General features: G+C 38.6%; 1 protein-coding gene across 7 annotated transcripts in view; it reads right to left on the bottom strand.

The window, feature by feature from the left end:
- Nucleotides 1-21,553, bottom strand: part of GARRE1 (granule associated Rac and RHOG effector 1) — a 62,467-nt gene that overhangs the window by 38,410 nt on the left and 2,504 nt on the right. Inside the window, exons 1-2 of one of the 7 annotated variants that reach the window (XM_074582931.1) lie at nucleotides 17,799-17,842; nucleotides 15,999-16,127 (exon numbers count right to left, since the gene is read on the bottom strand). The exons of 5 other annotated variants lie outside the window; for them this stretch is intronic. The gene's annotated coding sequence lies outside the window, so the exon portion shown is untranslated. Of the gene's footprint in view, nucleotides 1-15,998; nucleotides 16,343-17,798; nucleotides 17,843-21,553 lie in introns of those variants that run through there. One more of the 7 variants, XM_074582927.1, reaches the window with a different exon arrangement.

Here is a 21,553-nt window from a genome sequence, read left to right as displayed (position 1 = left end):
TACATACAGAAGCATGGAGATTTGTTAAACCTAAAGGGAAGGCTCCAGCAACTTGGTTTTATAAACTCAAAGACCAATTTCATTGATGAAATACTTCCAGAATATTTATAGACAGTCTCTGAACTAATTTATTATGTATTTGTCTAGGGCTTTTTTCCCTTCAAAATGACCCTCCTTAAAACAAAGCTATTAACTTAATTGTGCCAATTTGTGTCTTTTGCACTCATACTGAAAAATCCTCTAGGAGCACATCAATGCTAGATGCCCTAAATGACAAGCAAAGACAAAAATACTCCCATGCCCTGCCCAAAAAAACCAAATCACCAGACACTCTGTCATGAAAACCACTCTGAAACAGAGAGAACTGGAAAAGGCTGAAGAATACCGAATTTCTGAAGCTAGGTAAGGACTGAGGGTCTTGGCTGCTCAGCATTACACCACCTTGCTTCCAACACTTCTCTCTCCAGAAAAGAATCCATAGCTCTGAACTGTATAACTACACCCTGAATCAGAGCGCACAACTGTATAACTGCACTCTGAATCCAATTCAGAGTTGTCAGTACACCAAGCTGGATTTTTCCAAGGCAGAGCCTACAGTGTGTCAGGAGACTTCTTACATTTTGTTTGAAGTAAAACATGTAACACACTGAAGAGCACTAACTCGAGTCTCAGCAATAAGATATGACAGCAAAAGGAAAAGCTGGTGAAAGGAATGCGTTAAACCAGACCTTCTTGCAGACTTGTGTGCCTCCCTGAATGTCAAAAATAGATGCCTGTGTCAGATCAGGATCACTGTTTCAATCCTCCCTTGGCAATAGGTGCTTACGTTATCTATTTTGAAAGCAGGACCAGTTCCCTTTGAAAGAGAACTGCGGGTGCAGAAGTGAAGGAAAAGAAAATAATGTCCATTCTTTTGATACAGTAGCCTAACGAAGCGTCTGCACACACCATGAGAAATTCCCACGCAATGTGACAGTCAACCAGAGACTCAGGACTCCATCTCTCATCTGCAGAAAGGGTGCACTTAACATCAGCCACAAGCACACTCTCTCTTGCTCACTCATCAGAGCTGCATTATGCGCTAAGATGAGGAAAAGGCTCATGGGACCACAGCAAGAGCAAGCATGAACAGCACAAAATTTCTGTAGAAAACCAGCTCTTCCTCCCAGAATAGATGGCCTAGAGAATTCTTTGATTCTGGCCTCTACCTGCAGGACTGCTTGGGAAGAGCCACCTGCTCACACTGAGCCAGCCGCTTACAGCCAGCCTGTGGGAAACATACACTTTTTTTTCAAAACGGAGTGAAGAACTGAAGGCCACGATTTCAAGGAAGGGATAAAGAGCTGACAGTTTCTAGAAAAGTCTTGAGAATAAGTTAACATCTATTCCTATAAATGGCATTTTTCAGCCACAGATTTCCCTTCCCACTGAAGAGAAGGCAGGAAGAAAAGGCTGAACTAGAGAAATATTCAATTAAAGCATACGTAGAACAGAAATGCTATTTGGTCAGGCTTGTACATCTGGTCCAGTGATGAGCATTTGAGATAATTCCCCCCCACCTGCCCACTCCCCAAGTCTGCCCCTGCAAACCCACCCAGATCATCATATACACAGGTGAAGTGTTTCTAAGCTCCAGAGAAGCCACCTATGTTAGACTGTTCTTCACCCTGTCAGTCCTGATTACAGTTTCACTTGTAAATACAGTAACCAGGGTGGTTATTTCCTTGTTAAAACTTAACAGAGAAAACAAGCATGAAGAAAACAAAATGTAATTGTTTCTCAGTTCTGTAATGTTAACTACAAAAATCACCATTTCCCATGTTTCTGCAGAAGACCTGCTTTCACACAGGGGAAAACACAATACAGCAAAGAACAACAACAAAAACCAAACAAACAGAAAACCCCATAAGCAAGTGCCATATGTATTTTTCAGTATCATTCACTGGGAAGAGAGGGTTTAAATACACATTGCAAAGTGTGTGCTAAAAACTCCTACTGAAATTTGTTAAAGAGGTTTAGGAAATGGCCTTGAAGAGCTTAGTTACTGCTGAGTCAGTGTAGATCAAGAAATCACGCAGAGGGCTCTACATAGAGCTTTATTCCCACTAGCTTAAAATGATTTGTCCATGGACCCAAACACTGCATAAAAAGTTTCTGCACCTAGAAAAATGGGAATAATTCCCACCCTTTGGCAAAGTACTTAGAAAAATAATTGAAAGACATTCTATAAATGCTACCTTCAATATATCTTCTTTCAAAAGTCAGGTTCTTTTGAGGAAGTTTTCATGGCCTCAAACAAATCATACCTTAAACAAGACTTGGAAAGACAAGTAGGAATAAGAGCCCAAGTCAAATACTACAGCATTTAGGCACAACATACTACACACACTAATATATATATATGCACACACGCAAATAATGGCGTAACTTTACAGGACTGAGGGACTAAAATAAGAAAGCAGATTCATTATGGATAAATTTATCAATTCATACATGGAAAAAACAAGCCTAGCCCCACACACAAAATGATGGGCTCTGGCCTGATGATCTCTGTGTTACAACTGACTGGTTTTGCTAAAATGTCAGCCTGATGCTGAATGGTAGTCAGAAGAGCAAATCTTATGTTACAAATTATTAGCAAAGGAATTTGGAAGAGAGTGGCAGCGTTGGGAAAGCCAGAAACATAATTAGGCCACTGCATAAATCCATGGTTTACCCACACTTCAAATTTAGCATGCAGTTCTGGTCTCCTTATCACTCTTTCTTCCAGAGGGGCTCATTTGCCTTACTAAATAGACTAACCACAGGCTCAGGAAATCCTATATGCAGCAAATCACTGCAGAGAGAGATTTAAATGAGCGTAGCCCAGAAATTCACCCTGTTCTTGCCTTTCCCTAGGTATCCTTTTATAACCTCCATGGGATAAAGAAGGTTAAGTTGGATCAATTTTGAAGTCTGAATCAGTGTGGCCCGCTTTTACCTTCTTATTCACTCAAACTTAGTGATCATCGAAAGCAGTATAGCACAGTGACATATTGTTTACAACTGCTCTGGAAACAGAAGCATTTCCTCATCGATAAATCAGCTGTCAATGTTTAGACAGGGCTTCCAGCCATTTTGCTGCTCTTGCAAACAGAGATACTACATTTCATAAATGCCAGAGTACTCACACTTATTTCTAGAACTGTTTGAACCGAGTTTGTGATGCTATGCAAGTTTACAAAAAAAAAACCCAACAAAAACAAAACAAACTCAGAGTAGCTTTAGTACACATTTTAATTGTTAGAAGCGTTAGACAAAAGCAGTATTTCAAGACAGTGAAAATTACAGATCATCTACACATTTAAAGCTCTTCTATGAAGAGGAAAGTTGATACTAGAAACACAAGACAGATTATGTACAGAAAAATCCTGTAAAGCCTTTATGAGATTTTTTTTTTTTTGCCTGTTTGCAGCAAGGATGATGAGAGCTTTCAAAACATTTGGAGTAACTCAACACCAACAATCTTTCCTTTCCCAAATTACTATGCTGCTTCTAAATTCTCAACACTTGCCACAGAATAAGCCTACAACATTCTCTTGATACTAGACTACATCAAAAAAGAGAAAAAATAAAAGCCCTGCAAATGTGTTTTCTTTTAGTTGCATTAAATATACTAATCCTAACCCAGTTATATAAATGAAGCGGCTACTATTAGCATTATTTCCACATGTAAACTATTTACTTTTTCATATTTAATAAGTAATTACCATACTACTACTTTGTGACTGAAACGAAAACCCGTTTCTTCCCTTCCGCACATGGTAGAAGCTTTATCTATCTTAATGCTTGACTTCTCCCTTTCAACTCATTCATTGAAAGTCTCCTACTTGAAAAGTATGAAGTATTCTGAAATGATAGGAATTTCATTTCCAAAAATAGGAAACAGGAATACACATCAGAAAAACTGACATCAGCACATACACTTAGCGTCTCATGACAGTTGCAGCCACGAGCTTTTTTGTCATCTAGCTAATACAGAGATTCACGTCTCCGTACCACAACCCCCGTGTTCTGCGAACAGCCTTTCCGAAGGGTTTATGTGCTTACTGTAGTTGAGTAGCAGCACATTCAGCGCTGAGCAGCTGGAGTTTTGCCCAGGAAAACAAACTATATTCTATACTGAAGAGAGGGACATGGTGATTAGGCCTTTCATATCCCTCTCATGTTGAAAATTATGGAATTATCAGAAAACTGTAATCATGAAAATGTTAAACTAAGGAGAATGTATTTTTACAGCAAATGAACATAATTATGTTTACCATATTTGGGCCTGAAGTTGGCTGGCAATTCAGTCTGTATATAGACAGCAATATCTGATTCACTGTCACAGGATATGAATAAACCAGAGCAATCCAGTGTGAATAACAGTCTCCCTTCTATAACAAAACCAAATATTAGTGTGTACATAATACTCCAAAAGCATCATATAATACTGTAAATAGTGATTTCATAAATAATAGTAGCTGAATAGTTTTAACTTTAATTCTAAAAATTATTCTTGAACTAGATCTTTCTAACAGGAGACTTTTGTAACTGTCAAAATGCTTTATTTCTAAAAAATCTGTGGTTTTTAATATAGCAGATTATGTAGAACTAATGCCTGTAGCTGATGAAGGAACAGTGGGGACAAGTAATTTGGGATCATAAAGATGAAAAAAGTAGAAATGATAGCATGCATACTTCATAACCTTTCCTCATTTCTTCTAATAAAAAAAAGCTGCTTGTGCGTCTTCAGTACAGCATTACCCTCCTCATTAAGACCAGAATTTATAAGTCTTAATTAAATATAGACGAGATTTTTAAAATAGCACTAACTCATCCTGCATAGCTGGGGTCAAAACATGATTAGTTAGAAGATCAAATGTCACATCATTCCAGTTTATAAATCTCTAATGCAAATCAAAAGGAAAAAATATAGCCCAATCTTGCCAAGTACAACCTCTGCCCCTCCAAGAACACCCAAAGCTTAGCACGTATCCAGTTGTTCTGCCTGCTTTATACAGCAGACTAGTTGCTCAATCTTCTGCAAATGCCATTAACAACCAGTTCAAACACAACTTAAGCACCAGAGATTCTCCTCTCGCCCTTCTCCAGCAAGCCCCTGGGTCCCAGCAAACACCACCCCAGCTTCACCACCAACGGCAGCAGGTCACATCTTTGAGACTCCAGTATCTGGTGCCTTCTATTAGCTGCTTCAGTAATCCTGCTTTCTATTTCAGTCCACAGAATTATTTGTTGCCTTTTATCCACACAACGTAAATGCCAAAATAGGCCACAGGTCAACTTAAAATCAAAAAGCTACAGACTGAAGGCTGAGGAATGCCAGAGAAAGCCTAGGTCTTCTCTATCCACTCCTTACACTGACACAGCTGTGAGAAAATTCTGGCTTTAAAAGCAATTAGTTACTTGGGGTTTGCACTTACTATGTTCCTCTTAGGAAGACTAGCTTGATTAAAGTTACTTTCCTTTTATTAAGAAAAGCAAAAATTTTAATATTTTAAGAGACTACCATTTCCCTGCTTCTTTAAAAAGGTTAACACTCTTAATAATGAAGTTTAATTTCTTTCAATATAAATTTACATGTTTGGAAAATAAATCTCTTTTTTTTTTTTATATCTAGCATAGATGCTACCAAGGAATATAAATAACTTCACACAAGAGCTACTTGCTAACAAATGCATACATGGAATTCTGCCGGCACATCTCAGCAGCATGCATAGTTTTCTAGCTTCCAGCTTTAAGCTGCTACATTAAGTGTACGGCATAGAAAGGCACACAGTCAAACTGATGTTCAGATAAATACTGATGTGATTTGACTTATGTGATTTTTTCCTTTAAAAAAAATAATCACTGTTCTTAGGTTAAAAATTATTCCCCAAAAGAATGCTCCAAATAATTCCCAATAAAATTATCACTTGTTAAATAATTATCAATCCTGATTTACAACACAGAAAGCACAGTCAGACTACCTTACCATGTCCTGAAAGCAGAAGTACTGATAGTTTTATATACAAAACTAAGCCCTCAATCATGTGCATGATTTGTCACCAGCTTGTGTGCCAGAACTTCTGCACTGAGTTGTGCAAGAAATTTTTTGCCCAGCAGAGGATACAATGGGATATTTATGCTGGTATAATACATCTTGAAAGAAAAACAGATGTAATGTTTTCATCCATAAAACAAATTAACCTGATGTGATTGATCTATTCAGTAGAAATCAAACATCCATAAGCAAATCTGAAGACTTAAGCCTAAACTTCACAAATGAAGACTGGAAAGAAACATTTAAAATTTTAAGTGGTATCTTCTGACGTGTCAATTATACTTAAAAGCTATTATCAAGGTGAAAGACCAGGCTTGCATTAAATGCTGTTTAGGTGATTTAAGTCATGCTGACACTCCTTCCCAGTAGCTTGTGATGACAAAGGGCTTTCTGCTGCAGAAATTGCAACACAGTAAAGCTCTGCCAGCCGTAAGACACTGCAAAGATGCCAAATATATTTAAGCAATGTTTCAATACCAGCTGATGCATCTATTATGGATCTGGCCAGACCCCTTTCAAATATATTTCCTAAGTCTTAGATTTAGAAAAAGCAGCCTTCTCACCACCAGGACTATTTGTGCAGAGAGCATGCTGACGGCCAGAAGCACCCCACTGGTACCAAGCGCTGCCCATGACTAATCTGGCACCAGCAAGCGATGGTAAGGAGAAGGTCACAATGCACAACACTAAGCATCAAGGCAATGCCTGGCAATTTCTACTTTGTATATTACTACAACACCCCCCCCAGCACCATTTTTAGCCACCCTTGGATTTCCTCCCTTCTCCCCATCCCCCAACCAGGCTCCAAACCTTGAAGTAACCTTGTTCTGTTCCCCCCCAGAGACGGCTCCATGCCTGAAACATAACCTCTAATCTTATTTGCTATTTCTAGCATACAATTCACGACCCTTATCCCAATTTTTTAAATTAAATATCCTCCATGTTGCGCACACTGTTTCCTATAGTCAGGCTAGCTCACAGAGTGTGTCATAATTTATAACCATATGTTTCCTGTTGCGGATAATTTTACTTTTAAGAGCATCAGAAACACATAGTATTTAGACAATATAGGTTTAAAAGCCTTCTTTGAAAAAGAGGGTTTCAGTACTACTGTCAGTACTCCACTGCAATGAAACAACTTTATTTGTCCGAAGACTTAGATAAAGACCTTAAAATACAACAGATCTGCACCTCAGAGCAGTTTGCAAAGCCAAATATTAACTTCCAGCAATTATTGATACTTGGAGAGTATCTGTGGACATTAATCTAAAGTCTTACAAATTACAGGGTTTCATTACAAAGGAAGTCTTCTCATCTGACACCATCTATTTACCAGAAGGATTTTGCTTAAGCTTGTTTGGTTTTTTGCAACAACAAAATATGTCATTTGTTTGCCATAAATTCCGTAACACTTCCTACACAAAACAAATTAAAATAAAAATGGTCTGCTGGATCAGATGTCCATCTAGGCTACCATGGCAGTGGCCAAACTGTATACATTTAATTAATTAGCACTATCCATAACTCTTTTTCATATTTTTATCAATTATACCCAATGCATGCAGTTGCTAGAGCAAAATACTGTTCCATGCGCAAATTCTCCCACAAAAGCACTTTGATACAGAACAGCTCCCTGAAGAATGAAAACATATTTTTCTGTCTCCAAAGTGCTGAAAAACAAGAAGTTTCCAGGATATGTCCCAAGCCTGGAGTTGCAGCCTGACGCACCCGTAGCTGCTCAGAGCTGCAGAGTTACAAGTACACGTCTGTGTTTTCATCAGCCACATCCTAACACTCTTCTGCCTACCCCAAAATAAGCTATTTCAGCCTCAGAAAACACATCCCCACAGAGTATGGAGAGAACGTCTGTCACCATTCAGCTGGCTGTGTGCGTACCCTGCAGAGAGGAACTGATTCTGGGTCCAGTCCTCTTCAATATATTCATCAATGACCTGGACAAGAGGATAGAGTGCACCCTCAGCAAGTTTACTGATGACACAAAGCTGGGGGGCGGGGGTGGCTGACACACTGGAAGGCTGTGCCGCCATCCAGAGAGACCTGGACAGGTTGGAGATTTGGGCAAAGTGGAACCTTATGAAATTCAATAAGGGCAAGTGTAGGGTGCTGCACCTGGGGAGGAATAACCCCATGCACCAGGACAGGTTGGGGGCTGACCCGCTGGAGAGCAGCTCAGCTGAAAGAGCCTGGGAGTCCTGGTGGAAAACAGGATGACCATGAGCCAGCAATGTGCCCTTGTGGCCAAAAAGGCCAATGGCATCCTGGGCGGCATCAAGAAGAGTGTGGCCAGCAGGTTGAGGGAGGTCATCCTCCCCCTCTACTCTGCCTTGGTGAGGCCGCACCTGGAGTGCTGTGTCCAGTTCTGGGCTCCCCAGTTCAAGAAGGACAGGGAACTGCTGGGGAGGGGACAGCAGAGAGCTACCAAGATGATTAGGGGACTGGAACACCTCTCTTATGAAGAAAGGCTGAGGGATTTGGGTCTCTTCAGTCTGGAAAAGATGGCTGAGGGGGGACCTTATCAACACTTATAAATACTTAAAGGGTGGGTGTCAGGAGGATGGGGCCAGGCTCTTTTCAGTGGTGCCCGGGGACAGGACAAGAGGTAATGGGCACAAACTTGAGCATAGGAAGTTCCACCTAAACATGAGGAGGAACTTCTTTACCCTGAGGGTGGCAGAGCACTGGAACAGGCTGCCCAGAGAAGGGGTGGAGTCTCCAACTCTGGAGACATTCAAAACCCACCTGGATGTGTTCCTGTGCAACCTGCTCTGGGTGGCCCTGCTCTGGCAGAGGGATTGGACTAGATGATCTCCAGAGGTCCCTTCCAACCCTATGATTCTATGATTTGGTCACTGGGCATTAGTGAATACCTTCACTTACACACAGTGAAAATTAAAAAAAAAAAACAAAAAACCCAAGTGAATTCCAATGTACCCACATATCAAAACATGGATAATGCTTATCTCAAGCTAGAAGCTAGCCTTTCAAAACAAGGCCAGCTATATTGACATGACTTTGTTGATTAATCAGAAAATTAGTCAGCTTAGGATGCTAATAGCAAAGAAATTGCCCCTAGAACTTCTCAAAATTACTTTCTGAATTATATTTTAGACATAATCAGTTATGGGACAACTTGACCATACAAGCAAAATTAGGAAAGGAGGAATACTCTGTGAACTAAGACATGAAGTGTTAATGACAGGTTTTGTTAAATTTATATATATATATCTTATCAGCACATTTTGCAATAAATATGATTTGTTTCACATTGGTCTGCACAGGCAGCTCTAGTAAATACTGTTAGTTTGTTCTACTTTCTCTCTCCCACTCCTTCAGCTCCCATCCTATTCTCAGCAGGGCATCGCTTGAATTTATTGGTAGCTCCATAGAAATTGAACAGCGCAAGTGGGAGGACAGCCTCTAGCAATTAAGAATAAAAGCAGATAAGTGAACATAAATCAGACCAGAGAAAAACAAGTGTGTGAAGTTTTTAAGGTAGCAGAGCTGGATTTTGAAATGGATTGGAAAACAATAAATATAAAAATAGTGAAGTCAAGACCGATCTCATCAACATATTTACAAGATCAATTTATATTATGAAGCAAAAGTTTGCACGGTAACAGAAGCAGTGCAATCAGAAGTAACCTGACATGAGATCCATTCCTAGGTGGCTACCAGAGGAGTAACAATACTTTCTTTCCATACTTAAAAAAATAAGAAATTACATTGTCAACAGAAATTATAATCGCAAGTCACAGCTGCGTTTCCCTCAGCAAAAAAAGGACAGTATAAAACCATATTTTGAATGGTAACTTCACTGAGTCTTAAGGGTCAAGGTTTGAAAGCTTTTCCACCCCACCCCAAAATGAGGGCTAGAAACATCTCAAAAAACCTCACTGAGATTCTAATGTCAATGAATGACAGCCAGAAAAATTTATCATAGCACTAGGAAAATATTTTCAAAAGGATACTGTTCTTCAAATGCAGAAAGCGCATCATGCCACCACTGTCCAACAACCCAACTATTTCAAAATATTAAATTCATTAAGCATTTTATTACTGTGGTCTCCATAAAATACATAATTAAAGAACTAATATAATATTGCTTGTCAATGTAAATATAATTTTTAAAATGTTTTCCCACAGTCTCTGCTTTCAGTATGAAAGTTACAGAAGCAACTCTAAACTCCTCACTGTGGACAGCATCGAGAAGGTCTTTACTTTTTCAAAACTGTTTCCACTCCCATCTTTCATAAACCTGTGGGAACACAGTATAGGTGGTTTTAGTCATGTAAGAACAGTCTTCATTAGTCACAGAGAACAAAAACCAAGAAGTACCAAAGTAAATCCATACTTGACACCATTTTAAAATCCTTACTTTATTAGGAAAGGGCTCCTGGAGTACAATCACTGCTGTAGGCTGGAGATGCATAACAATTTGTGCCTTATTTTTGGATAAAGCATGCAATAAACATTCTAATATGTCAAAATAACCCTTTTAACATACAATAATATATACGAAACATTCAAATCACTCAATAAGCATCTGAAAAAACATTTATGCTCACTGAAAACATAGGGATTTTTTTTTAAATTTCTGAAAGGAACTTTGAGAAGGATTTCTGAAAAATAATGCATTCCACTTACAGCCTACCGGATCATCAGGTAAAGTCATGGTAGTGCTAACAGCAATGCTGTTACTATTGCTGTCAGTACTGGAGCTTAAAGAAATGAACACTGATCACCATCATAATGGATGATTAATTGTTTTGTTTGGTATTTAATAATACAGTTCTTAATTTTTAAAAATTAATTTAACAATTCAATTTTAAATATTAAGTATATTAACATAATCTACAAGGATATTAACATCATTAACATTATATTTAAGATAAAATTAGTGGCGAAAATACACCACATGCACCTTCTGACTGTCAGCCACTATCACACGCCTCCCCAACACCTCTGACTGGGCCCACGAGCAGCTTCCCCACCAGGGGAGCCTGCAGCCTGCTGAGAACCCACCTTCCCGCAAGAAGCCATCCACTGCTGGAACCAGCACCTCCCAGGGACCACAGCCAGGTGCTCCTGCTTGAACACAGAGCTCCTGCTTGAACACAGAGCTCCTGCTTGAACACAGAGCTCCTGCTTGAACACAGAGCTCCTGCTTGAACACAGAGCTCCTGCTTGAACACAGAGCTCCTGCTTGAACACAGAGCTCCTGCTTGAACACAGAGCTCCTGCTTGAACACAGAGCTCCTGCTTGAACACAGAGCTCCTGCTTGAACACAGAGCTCCTGCTTGAACACAGAGCTCCTGCTTGAACACAGAGCTCCTGCTTGAACACAGAGCTCGTCTGAGACATTCCCACATATTCACTACTTTCCACTTTTTCCGACCCCAGAGGAACCATCACACAGTGGCTACGGCTCAGCCAGACTGATTTTGGAGAAAACTTGATGCCCAGTACTACTCTGTAATCAGTATTATGGAAACAACTCCTTCCACACGTCTCAGGAGAAGGTAGGCAAAATTATTACTTAGGCAAAAAGTTCACCTTACATTTGTTTTAAGAGGAACAACATAGTATTAGAGCCCCACAGAACAATTAACTGTGTGGAAAGAACCCTACTGCTAGATCCCAAGATCTGAGGCTCAAACTTCCACTATAGTTCTTTACTATGCTCCCATTTACAGATAGTACATCATCTTCCACATTTTTTCCCCGTTAGGCAAGCTCTGACAAAAACCTGAACTCGTGTGTACTCTGCTCCTGAATTACTGATGGCAGCAGAAAATGCAAATCTCTACTACGCCATCAAACAAAACGGCTAACACGCTGTTGCAGGAAGGATTTCCATCCATTCCTGTTCTCCAAAGCATTATATGGAAAAAAACCTAGCAAACCATCTTCCCACTGCTACTAATACTCCTTCCTTCCGAGGCTCTATAAGGGTCTTGCTCTGTTTCTAGAGTTATTCTGTTAGGCAATTACAACTTCTATATAGTAGATATATATTCTACGATATATATCTGTAGAAATCTCTCAGGGAGCACTACAGTGAATAAACACAGGCACGCTACATTTATTTTTTGCATCTTCTTTTCAAAAAAACAATAATATCAAGTCTGTAGTTACCTGCAATTTTTGAACACTAAAAATACACCTTACTTTCTTGCTTTCAATTCAACAACATTGATAATATTTTCAATGTCTTTTTCCTACCTCTGGATTCACTCCAGCAAGCTTAAAAACACAGTATTAGAGATGCACCCTTACTACACTCTAAGGTACTTACGTATTTTTTATCCACAATAGAAAATACATATTTCCTACATACAAGTGCATACCTGTTATGTGTATATTACATGATACATGTTCTCCTTTATTAAGGGATTTGAATTTCAATGAGTCACTTTCTCAAAATTTCCATTCTAGAAATAAATAATTACCTTCCTTGAAGGTGTCCAATAACACCATGCAGCTGGAGCAGAGCATACCACTTTTTGCATTTATTTTTTCATTAGGAACAATGTGTGCTACAGTCAGAACTAGGACTAACCGCAATCAGAGTATTACTTGATACATCAAGGGGTTTTTATCCTCAACTACCACTGCTGTCTCACTGTGCAGCAAGAGAGTTTAAGCAGTGCTTCAGCGACACGGACACTAAACACTCCTACCAAACTGAGTTTAGAACAACAGGAAATCTTTCACATTTTCAGCATGGCAGATTCCACTCCCAGTCTTTCAGCTAACATTCCAGTCCTCACTGTGTACATACAACCAGGAGAGTTTTAAGTGTGAATTCAAGTGTAAAGAAGGAAAAAAGCAGTAAAAGTAGGGGGGAAAAAAAAAATCACAGGAAGAAAAGAAAGAGTGACTGGACTCAGCAACATAACAAAATTATTAGATGATTGTGGGCTTGGTAATGAAACTGATAGTTTTCTTTACAGTGTATCAATATGATGATGTTCAAAATTGAGACGAAACGTATTTTAGGGCTCTCAAATGCTAAGTAAGGCATTCTGCTGCTTTTTGAGTTGCTGTATGCATATCAGCAAATAATTTTAAACAGTATAACCACTTGCAAAATGGAGCCTTATCTCCTCCTACAGCTAACATATTATTCTCTGCCTGGAATAGAAAATTATTCCACAGACTACTTTTCCTATCTTTCAGGTGATTATGCTGGCATTTCCTTGCCTCTGAAGTTGAAACACATAGACTCCATTTACACAGACATTTCTCTGTCCATATTTTGGACAAGACAGTGGATTTTTATTGGTCAGAAGTGGTACTTATTCGCTACTAATAAAAACAATTTCAATGTTATATTAAGCAATCTATACTAGTAAGTTCCTAGAAGATAAATACTCAAGAAAAAAGGTCAATGAAAAAAAATTTGCAGCATCTAGGTTTTTACCATACACCAGTGCTGTAAAAATCTGAGTATCTTATCCTCACTTATGTCAGATTTGAGCTTATTATTCGTAAGTGAATGGAAAATATTTTACCTAATTATTTGTTAATTCTAAAAGATTACATTGAGTTTATGACTATGAGTAGTTTCTTTGCTATGTTTCTTACCATAATCTTCATCATGAAGGTATTTAACAAGAAACCAAAACCTTTGAACAGAGAAAAGAAAACAAACAAGAAAAGAAGAAAGCAGAAGAGGGGCATTCTGGGGTAAGCGTGAGTAAGCCACAAGTACCTGCCACACAACCTACAGCTTGCCACCAGTCCGAGTTGAGGCAGTACCTCCCATATGGAAGAACGTAAGTAGCAGTTTTAGAAAAAAAATAATTTTACCCGTGGAAAAAAAAAAGTTCCCTTTACATCAACTACAAAGCATCGATTTCAAAGTATTACTTCTTAAAATGCTGGTTCTTACCTAAAAGATACAGAAGGTCTTGTCAGTGCTGGAATACTCAAGTTCTAAGACAAGGGTATCTTGCATTTGAGGACACATACTGGTGTATATATAAGTCAACTTGTCAAGTGCTTCCCCTCTCAGGGATATTCTACATCTGCCATTACTATTCCCTGCTTTTTTCAGAGTATATTAAGTGGGTCTTCTGAGATCACCAGGTTTGGACTACTTCAGAAGGAATACTGTCCCTCACAACACCATCTTTTGGCCAAAAAGCTATCTGCCCCTGACAGTGTAAGGTAAGTGAAAGCCAATGAACTATAGGTCTTAAGTCAATGGTGTGATGTAAAATGACACAAACCTTTAAAGACAGCTAAATAAGGGACAGGAAGTCCACTAAGTCAACAGTGCTTTGAGACACGATCAGGTTTTTTGGATGCAACTAAGCACTATAATCAATATTCAAACATATCTAGTTGTATAATATTTGTTTCAAGCCTACCGTTCCAAATTACACCAGTTTAACTTTGCTCACATTAGGATTCATTTCAGAGAAAAATATTTAGCATGCAAGATGCCCTGCATTCATATTATAATTTATTCCTCAACGCACTGAACAACTGGATCAAAATACAGCACACCTTCCTATCTACACTTATAATTATAAGGACTGTATCACTTACAAAACCTTAAGTTAAAAGGAAAAGGAGCATAATTATGTAGTGTAGAAAATTTCATAAACTATACTTATCCTTGTGTTTCCTGATATATGATCTAATGTGCAGTGAAAAACAACTAACACAGCAGAGATGAGCAACTCACACTCCAGAACAGAATATATCAAATAGCATATGCAAGGAAGACACAATACATTATTTCCCTGAAACCACAAAAATTTTTGAAAAGAAACTGCCTCATCTGTGCTAAAATAATTTCAGAACAAAACACAGATACAACTTTTTAGCAGAAAGTCATTGACTGAAATACATAATTTTCTCCTGTTTCAGGATGTAACTTAAAATATCAATAACAACATAGTAGATCAGACAGAGTAAAGCATCCACTAGCCGCTCCGTGAAGCTGAAAAAGCCCATAAAAATGTGAATGTCTAAAGAAAAAACAAAACAAATCACAACTTAACGTCAAGACAAATTTTATCAGTCGTATTAGCAGCAGTCATCTCCAACTGCTCCAATGCACAAAGCTGAGGGCCACGAAAGCCTTTCAAATGGAACAAACACATAGCAAAAGGTGTTGAAACACAAAAGAGAACTGAGTCTAGAGAGACATTTTCCATCAATAATCCCCTAAAGTGTGAGGGATGGAGAAGCACACATTAAAACACAAAACAATGAGTAAGAAGGTAAGGACAGGCAATTCTGAAGAGACCAGCAAAATATGCTAATCTATAGGTATTTCCTCAGAAACTGACTTGAAAAGTTTGTTTAAAACCCACTAAATTGTCACAAAACCCCCACATGTCAATGCATTGCACAAGCAACAAACTCTGTGCAGCTGTTTAAGAACAAATTAAACTTAATATCTTGTACCTTTAAAGCCAGAGGACCTATTCAACCATGAACTCTGGTATCTGTAAACCACAGCAATTCACACACCCAGTATTCAGTCCAACAGTGTGTCTGATTAAAGCATACTCTTCAGAAAAGCACCCAGAATCAAAGGCACCAGGAAAGGTTTTGGAGCAGTAACTCTCTGACATCTGACCAGCAACAACTTAAACAGCATTAGAGATTCAGTGATAAAAACACCTCCTGATACTTAAAAGACAGCATCTATGGTTTGAAAGGGACCTCTGGAGCCCCCATGGCCACTGTGATATGGAAAGAGAAGGCAGAGCAAGAGAAGAGCTAGAATCTTTTAACGCATGTTCAGGGGAAACACAATAAGGCAAATCACGGTTTGTTATTCATTTGTCTGACTGTATCAGACAATTGTAATCAAACCTCCTAAAACCCAACTGTTCCAGAAACTAAAATGGAAAAAAGAAAAAAACAAACCTCTTTTCCTGCTGTGTCTTCAAAGGAAGAAAATGCACTTTTCACAGAAAACATTTCCCTAAATCTCTTGTGTGTCAACTACAGATTTACTCTATCATACCAATCCATCACCACAAAAATGTAACATTCCTATATAAAAACAAAAAATGTATCATTAGTGGTTTTCAACAGATTTCATGTCCAGCAACATCTGCAGAGCAATAGATTTCACTAAACCAGACCAGGATCTTTTCGAACCACAAAACCAAGCAACAGATTAATTTCAAAATAGCACAGGTCAGATGTACCACTTTTCCACCCGGATAAAGCGGTAAATGCACTTGACTAAAGACTGCCAAACTAGACTATAAGCTGTCTCATGACCCAAATGACTATTTCAGATTTAAGACCAAATATTATATGAAAGATAACACTTAAATTAGGGTTGACAACATGGACCTGTAGAATACCTTTGCTAAGAACAACTTGTGAACAAGCCCATGTTAAATTCATAACCAAATCTTATATGACGTTTGCTAATTACCGAAGTTATTTTGTAATAACTTGTCTAAAACTTTAGGATACTTATTCCTCTTTGGACCTGAAATGAGGTCAAAGTGCTGAATTCAACATCACAATCTGTTGCCCTGGAAATTATGGCAATGTTTAAACAAAGAAGTTTATTATGAGATCTAATAGGATTGCTTGAGAGAAAGTCTTTTCATTCTCTTCCCAAAAGCAACACAAGACAGAAAGACTGGAAGCTCCTTGAGTAAGGACTCTTCCAGCATTTTCATACAGAACCAAGCATATTCCCCATAACAGTATAAATGCTTTTTTCCCCCCATTTTGTTCTAATAATTGGCACTTCCTTCCAGCACCCCATACAGTTTTCATCACCATGGAAGCCTCCTAAGAAAGACACACCACAAAATAAAAAGTCCACTTACACTTGCATTAATTTAGAAAATTTAATTCTTAGTTAAGCTACCCTGCTCTTCTATACATAAACTTCAGCAACTTCTCTTCAAAAACAGCTAAAACAGAAGTGCAAGTTCTAATACTATCAAAACCTTAATGTTGCCCGTATAACTTGTGTATCTACACTGGTAGAAAGACAGTTTATTTGTACTCCGCTATGAGTTGGTAAAGTATGCCCAGATGCCTCTGGAGGTGAAAAATGTACAAGTATCCACTCAAACCTCTGCTGTCCTGCCGACACCAGCAGCAACTTGGCAGTCTTGATTTCATTTGCACTACTCGGAACTGAACTCAGTAAAACAAAATTCCGATTGCTACCAAATCTTACACATTTTTTTCCCCATTCTCTTTCGCTTTTTATTAAATAAATGAAAGGTTTTAGCTTTTTTTAATGATACATGCAAATTTAGCAGATCTATTTTTCAGCACATATTAAAGTTCTTGATCACATCATCTGCTTGTAAATGTTCATCTCATGGAAAAAAGGGTGTATCATATTACCTTATATTTAAATATCTGCAAACTGTGTTGCTCAGGAAAAAAAACCCACAAATATCTAACTGTCTTTGGTAAAAGGCTACATAAAGTTTATCCTGGAGCCATGAAACACACACTGATGAAGCTGGATTCTGCAACACATTTGCACAGTGTTAGTTAACACTATTCTACACCACCTGGCCTTCAATTTCTGCTTGGACAAAGAATTGCAGACCACTCAACAGCAAGCAATATTGCTGTTCTTCCCTCCCGCCAAAAAATCTTCCATCCTCAGGATCTTTCCATATTTTCACTAAACACAGATGTCTTTAGCAAATGATGAAAACCTGCATTCATTTTTACCTTCATTTGACAAACGTGGTTTCTTCTGAGCATTTGGAGATGATGAACTCATTCTACATTGAAGTTATCCTGCAAGATGCATGCAGAAGAATACACAGATTTGGAAGAATGAAATTTCTAGGTAGCCTCTTCCTCCTTGTATTCTTCCTTCTTCTACATAATACCATCTGGTGCAAGACTCGTAAATAGCATTCTGAGAAAAATTTTGAAATACTTGACAGAAAGAGATTACGTTCCTCAAACCTTTTGGAGACTGGCATAGAATTACATTTACCCAAAGTGATCTTTCCCTTGTGATACTCAGTCTTTTACTCAATCTGTGAGTAAAAGACACAAAGAAAATTCTCTCAACGGTGTGCTGAAGTGTTTCTGTGTCTGTCCTTTCTAGTCACTACAGCTTGCACTGGTTTTCAGCATTTCTGTTATATGCTGGGACACATAAAGAATGTCCAGCTTCTTCAGGATGAGACTGCCAGCTTCAAGTATCTTTAAGGAACTTTTAAAAATATTACCTTGTACTTAGACTCTTAGGAAGCGACACTTAAAACATCTCCAGATTTTTCTGGAATGTGAGCTGTAGACATTCAGGTGATTTATCTTTCTCCAGGGAAGCTCTTGTGCTTGGACTCAAACTGTTCTTCTAAGGCACAATCAGCCAAATCCTGTAATCTGTACAGGAGAGCAGGAAGTTCAACTTTCATAAACAAAAAAATAATACCTAGGAACATTGCTCTGAATATCCTGGTATCAGACAGACCATGTGGACATGCTTCAAAGGATCTAATTTTACCCCAGTAAATCCAGAGGAATTCCCAATACCATCCAGAAACTCACAAACATACCAAGTTACAGTGAGGTAATCTACTTAGGAAACTAAAAACACTAAGCTACTGACAAGATTAAAGATATATTTAATTGCTAAATAACTCTCACACGAATGACTCTCACTTGCAGAGAAGCAAGTGGAGAAAAGGTCCATCACGGTCCTTTCTTCCTACTCTTCTCCTACCCTCTCCTCTACAACACATTCTATATACTGCTTTAAAGCTCCCAAAATACAGCATGTTAGAATAAAGCATTAAAGAATCAAAGTTAAATACTATTATTTATACCAAGGTTAAAAAAAAAACAAAACAACTTTCTCTTATGTTCAGAAACTGTTTAAGGTGAGGAGTTTTGTTCCATTCCCAGATTGCAGAGTACACTGCCCAGAGCCTGTGAGGAATTTTCTATAATTGGACAGTACCATTTAAATGTCAACTTTGAGTGCACCACTAAACAAGAATCACACCTAAAATACTGTTATTAAACAACCAGTTGACATGTTCCCTTTTAACTTTCTAACCAACACACATGTAGTGTCAGGGAAGAACAAAAATAGAATATCCAAGCCTGAGAAGGGGTGGGTGACAAGGTGGTGGAGGGATCTTCCTGTTGAAATTTTCCAAATAATCTGTCTTTTGCAATGCTACCGTACAGAAGTGCCTACCAGAAAACACTGGCATCTGACAAGTATCCCACCGAAACAAGACTAGATAAAACATAGTCACATTGACCAAAAAACCCTAACCACTTGAAAAAGCAGAAAACTGTTAGAAAAGCAAGAAACAAAAGACCACAAAGAAGGAATACAGCTATGTTGCAAAACAATTAAAATCTAGCTTGCCTAAAACAGAAAATATGCATCAGTCATTTCAAGGAGAAAATTTTACTAAAAACATAAGCAGGAATTGGTCAGAATTTAGGGAGGTATTGTAGAAATGTCTCCTAAGGAATTATTTTCTCTGATGTGACCCCGACAGTAAGAATATACCAGGTAAAAATTTCTTTTAAAACACACAGACACCTACTTTACAGCAAAAACTTCCTGAAGTTTTTGTTTTGCTTTTTAGTTAGCTAATACAGCAAAATTTCTACATACTAGTGCTAATGCTACCATCTCCTACGGGGTTCCTATGAGGGCTTTCCTCAGAAGGGAGAGTATTTATTTCCTTTGTGAAAATAGTTCTTCAAAGCAAAGCCCTAGAATATCCCACTTCAAACTTGAATTGTTTCAATAAAGAGTTGTCATAGGTGCTTGCCCTGATAAGCTGACGTATGTTATCATTAGACCGAAGCCAACGTACCACCAATGGTATGCAACACTGCAGCTGGAAAAATGTCTGACTTGCTCTAAAGGCTCTCGAACATGCCTGAGAGCCTCACAGAGCCTCAGTTACTCCCACCTCAGATACACACATACTGATCTTCACTCACAGACATCTCAGGATTCCCCCAGCCACACCTGGAGTACTTCACATTCCCCTTTTCAGCCATTCCTCAAAGCTTAACCAGCACTTCAAGACCCTCTATTCTGCTGTTTCCCACCCTTTCTCTTGCCTCCAAGGCAGCTCCAACCCAGGTCCCTGGCCATCACTTTGCCTCATGCAAAGTTTATGACCTTAATAGAAATACAGATCAATCCCCCCAAATTTACCTTGTCAACACACTAATCTTCATTAACTACAGCACAGTAAGACAAGATTGATATTTCAAGACCACAGTTCTCAAAATAATTTGTCTTGTCACATTAGAGCACTTCAAAGTGAAACACACCTCATTAACACCAATGTCATCTTTTTAGAGTTTCATAGAAAGAAAATAATTTTTTTTTCTTTTTCTAATTACTGTTTTGGCAAAATTCAAGGACTGGACCAAAATTGTTTATTCACAGAACACTAGAAGACTGGGATCACATCAGACCAAATCAGCAACCAACCTGCAAAGCAGTATTTGTGAAATGAATGCCTCCTACGCCCCCCCACCACCCCCACCCCTTACTAGTTTCCTTGGGGGCAGAAGGGATGAACATCAAAACCCCTCCTGACATAAAATTATCTTGAGGTACACAAACAGCAGAAAAGAAATGCATGCAAAGCCAGAGGCACAACAAAACACAACTACTACTAGGTTCTTCTCAGTGAATTTGGAACCCATCTTTAACAAATTCTACTTAACTTTCAAAATATTTTTTCATCCTATCAGGCAGAACTTCAGATTTTACAGATATCAAGAAACAGCACCTTCTATGGTTTAGATCTGCAGTCCCCATATAAGCCTCCACTGTTGCTTTCAGCCACAACACATACAAAATCTAAACAGAACCAGGAATACGATATTGCCTGGAGAGCACAAGATTGCCCGCGGCATGTTACTAATAAATTGTTGTTACCCAAAGGCCAATGAAGGTTAAGAAACACTAATCCAGACATATCACCGAGCTCTAGGAGGACCGGTGCAATTATACGATAGATTTTGTCAAGCCTAGCGGAGCCAGCTGCCCTCTGAGCCAGCCCCAGCAAAATGTTTTGTGATGAGGTTACCCATGCTGCTGGAAATGTCATCTTTCATGTGTGATATAAAACCCCTTCTATAGCTACTAACAATACCCTGGCATTGTTTGCAACGTGTAGGGTGTTGCTCTGGCTAACATCCAATTCCAGTAATAATATTCTATCTACCTACAGTAACCACAAGAAGATATTCTTCATTTTCAGCCCCAAGTGGTTTTGCAGCGCAGCAGCAAGCTCTTAAAGAATTGCCACACTTCACTGCAAGTTCCGCATTTCACCGTGCATTTATCTGCCTGCACGGATCAGGCATTTCTCTAAAACTGTAGAAACACCTTGAGATTACTGGGAATAAAGGAGCCCTTTTCATAAGACACAATTAGTCATATCAGCAGTGATACCTATTTTGAGCAGCACCCATTAATC

The sequence above is a fragment of the Larus michahellis genome, chromosome 4 (genome assembly GCF_964199755.1).
Source record: "Larus michahellis chromosome 4, bLarMic1.1, whole genome shotgun sequence".
Lineage (NCBI taxonomy): Eukaryota > Metazoa > Chordata > Aves > Charadriiformes > Laridae > Larus > Larus michahellis.
This window is presented reverse-complemented; position numbering and strand designations above follow the sequence as displayed.